We start from the raw sequence: 4421 nt of genomic DNA on the forward strand, positions 1-4421 counted from the left end.
ATGCAGTAAAAATATTTTTCTTGAGTATGTGCCTTCATTTCATCCCCTGGAATCAACATTTTCAAGAAGCAATTCCTGGTTTCCTCCTATGATATTCTGTCCCACCCCCAACTAAACACCTTTTCTTTAGCCAAAACCTTCAGGAGGCTGCCTGAAGAGACTGCATTGATATCATGCTGAGAGACCACATTTTTACATAGGAAAACCAATCATGAGCTTTAGAGCCTGGCTAGTTTTGATCCTTTCTTTGGTACTCAGTGGCAACCTATTTAGCATCCCCAAATGGCACATGCTCATGTATGCATTTGGTATAATGAATTCCATTCTCAGAGAAGTGTGATGATTGGTACATAGACTTGTGGAGTGCTTCCCATTAATGCAAAGGTTTAAACTGCATTGATAGCAATTCTGACAATGGGTGCTATGGCTGATCTTCACGTTTAGATGAGGAAACTGAGGTAGACAGCCATTAGCTTGTGGTTGTACAAATTACAATACATGGGACTGGGATGAGATAGGTTAATTTTATTGGGAAGAAATCACTTACATGAGAAACCAATAACCCAGGATCAGCACTCCCGAGGATCCAAGCTCAGCTGCTCTCCGTGACCCTACTGGAACCAAGAGAGCCCAATCCTGTCCCTGACTCCAGACCAAATCCTACATGCTTATGTTCGCACCTGTGGGTGTGGTTAGTGCCGTAGGTGCCTCTGATAGATCTCTCACTACTTTAGGTAGCTCATCTGAAACCATGCAACTCAAAAGTGACAGAGCTGGACTTTGAATTCAAGGTTTTGTCTCTACTGCTTCCTGTGGAAAGCAAGCACAGGCAGGTGGCTGGCACGTGATCAGTGCTTACTGAATACCATGGACATTGCTGGCAAAGCCTCATCACCAGCCTTTCCTCCTTAGGTTTTCTGCAGCCCTTGTTAAGTATGACCTGTACAACTCGGAATGTGCCTGGCCCATGCAGAAAGGACATTTGTCCATATGCCATTAGATGTGAAAGATACAGTTATTTGTCTTCAGTCATTGCTCTTGATGGGTTTATAACTGACCAAATCTTTGCCTGGTAGAAGGGAATTTTGAGAATGGCAATGAGCTGCCTCTCCCAATGTGGTTGTTTGGGAGTTGGGATGTTGCTTTTGTTTGCCCTGTGCATGGCAGAATGGATGGACAATACCAGGCTATTTGGGATTATCAGTCTGGAGAAGGGAAGAAATGCTCAGGTTGTTTTCCAAAGATCTTTGTGTCCTCTTTTACTCAATTGTCCTGTGCATGATGGGTGCACCCCTCCACCCCAATGCTTTCAGAGCTCAGAGCAAGAGGATGAATGGCATTGAATGCTATGACCCAAGGCCAGATCGTTCCCTTTATCATTGCTGTTTCTATCCTACATGTTATAACATGCTAACGTATGTAGTGTTAGTGCATCTGTGGTGACAAATACTTCTCCACCTCTTCCTACCATTCCAACAGCCACCCTCAGCCTCCCCTTACATCCAAGAGCACATAGACTGAGCAGTGTGCTTTGCCTTGGAAGACGAATTCAGTAAAGACCCGTGGAGGTTTTTCAAATGGCCTCACAGGATGTTTCCATAAGGGTGGGGTTCTGGGATCTAGAGTATGGGCCGACAGCATTTCTTTCCATGAGGAGATGCCAGTCAGCCACAGAGGAAGCAGGATGTATAGAAAATGAGGTAACAATCCATGAGCCACCAGGCAAAACATAGGTAAGAAATATGGGTTAATTTAAATGTAAGAGTTAGGTAGTAACAAGCCCGAGCTATTGGCTGAGCATTTATAAATTATATTAAGTCTCCCAGCCAGTTATTTGGGAAGCAGCTGCCTGTTGTTTGGGAGCAGGTGGTCGAAACAGGAAAACCCAGTCTACATATACTCACCTCTGTAAGGCTCCATGAAGAGTTCCATGTTATTCTTAAGTGTAATTCCAAGGAGATTTTTGGGGGGCTTTGAAGACTTGGGAATGAATGAATGAATGCACCAGCTGGGAATATGTCCTTCAGCTGAGGGCCATCCTGCTTGGACCGTAAAGAAGTCAAGCATGGCCACCACTGACCAGCCACAAGACATGGCCTTTATTACAAGTGGTCAAACATCAGTGAGTCATTGTTTGGCTAATACAGGAAGCAATAAATATTACTATGTCAATGTACAATGTTGACTTCGCAACATTTGATAAAGTACTGAGCTGGGGAAAGTACCTAGAGCAATCTTTCTCTGTCTCACTGTCTTGTCTCTATCTCTGTCTTTGTCTCTGTCTCTGTCTCTGTCTCTGTCTCTGTCTCTCTCTCTCTCTCTCTCTCTCTCACACACACACACACACACACACACACACACACACACACACACACACACACAAGTACTTTACCCATTGAACTCAACTCCATTAAAGTCTGAATGAGTGGACACAATACAATTTTCAAAAGACTAACCATCCCAGGAAACCCAAATTTTTATTTTCTTTGGTAAATGAAATCATTCTGGCCAAAAACATCTTAACTTGAAAGATTTTAGTTTGCTGAGAGAAAAAGTTTTCCCACGGGCCTTGGCCCATTACAAGGAAGTTGGCCCCCAACCCCGGGCACATCCTATGGTTTAGACGGGGGGGGGGCATGGGGGGGGACAGTCACCAAGACAACCCTCTTTGGGTCACACCTGGCTGGCCAACAGACAATCAAGGACTTTCCAACTTTCCAGGGTACGTTCTTTGGTTTTTCCTTTGTGGAAAAGCAGGTCACACCTGGGTGACCACTCTAACATGAGATCATACTTTGTAATCAATCACTTTGTGTCCCTTGCCTGTATGCTGCTTTTTTTTTTTCCTATATAAGGAGCTTGCAACCCATGCTGGTGTGTGCAGCTTTCCCAATATTGCTGACACCCGAATGCGCATTCGTTCAACGAACCCTCTTGCTTTTGCAGCTCTTGGTCTGGTTTCTGAGTCTCGGGGGCTCCTCGGGACCCTGTGCCCCTTAGGGGTCTGGGGGTCTTTCAAACTGTAGACAAATGAAATTAAAGTAGGGGTGTAAACATTTTTAGCAGAAATCCAGGGAACTCCCAAGGGATAACGGGAAGGTACACTGCTTCCCCTTCCCTAACCTGTCTGCTTCCTCTTTCCCCCTCCACCATCAGCATCACTTGTCAACATTGCATCCATATTCCCTACACCCATCTCAAATACTATTTTGAGGAAATTCTGTCTTTTCTTCCTGGATTCTCATACCTCTTTCTTTTGTTGTAACATCACTGTATTGTCCAGACCATTGTTCTCTGCATTGTCTTGCGTGACTTTCTGGCTGTTTGTCCTAACTGTGAAGTCTGGACTGTGTCTGGTTTATGGCCCACCCACAGGCACACAGAAGGGCTGCCCAGCTACCTCCTGTTGTTTTATCTTTGCATAGACAGAATCCATAATCTTTGATCCTCCATGTGGTGTTCTCTGAAGTCCTCTGCTTTGGATTTGGACAAATTGGCTCCTTTTACAGAGATTTGTATGAAGTCCTGGCCCCAGACCAGTATCTTCTCTCTCTGTATGCCCACAGCAGAAACACACACATCAGTATCTTAAGAATTCTGAGCTGAGCCGGGCATTGGTGGTACACGCCTTTAATACCAACACTTGGAAGGCAGAGACAGGCGGATCTCTGTGAGTTCGAGGCCAGCCTAGTCTACAAGAGCTAGTTCCAGGACAACCTCCAAAGCCACAGAGAAACCCTGTCACGAAAAAACCAAAAAAACCAAACCAAACCAAAACAAAACAAAAAGAAACAAAACCCAAAACAAACAAACAAACAAACAAAAAAGAATTCTGAGCTAGGGGAGCCTGCATGGAACTGAACTAGACCCTCTGCATTTGGGTGACAGTTTTGTAGCCTGGTCTGTTTGTGGTGCCCCTGGCAGGGAGACCAAGATTTATCTCTGGTGCATGAGTTGGCTTTTTTGGAGCCCATTCCAAATGGTGGGATGTCTTTCCCAGCTTTGATGCAAGGGGGAGGGGCTCAGTCCTGCTTCACTGAGTGTACCAGGCCTTGTTGACTCTCCATGGGAGGCCTTACCCTTTCTGAGGAGTGAGTGGGGGATGGGAAGAGGGGAGAGGGGATCGGGAGAAGGGGAGGGAGGAGCAACTGTGGTTGGTATGTAGAATAAATAAAAAAAATTTAAAAGCACAAAAAAGAAATCTGAGCTATCTACAAATATTGTTACTATCAAAACTGAAATAGCAAGGGACTTTAATCTCCCATGTTGTAATGGACATGGTATTGTCTGCTTCCTCTTATTTTGGCCCTTTTATTTATTTTGTATATTGGAGCATGTATTAGTTAGGGTTTCTATTGCTGTAACAAAACACCATGACCAAAAGCAAGTTGGGCAGAAAAGGGTTTATTTGGCATTGTAGT

Source organism: Cricetulus griseus, chromosome 2 (assembly GCF_003668045.3).
Source record: "Cricetulus griseus strain 17A/GY chromosome 2, alternate assembly CriGri-PICRH-1.0, whole genome shotgun sequence".
NCBI lineage: Eukaryota > Metazoa > Chordata > Mammalia > Rodentia > Cricetidae > Cricetulus > Cricetulus griseus.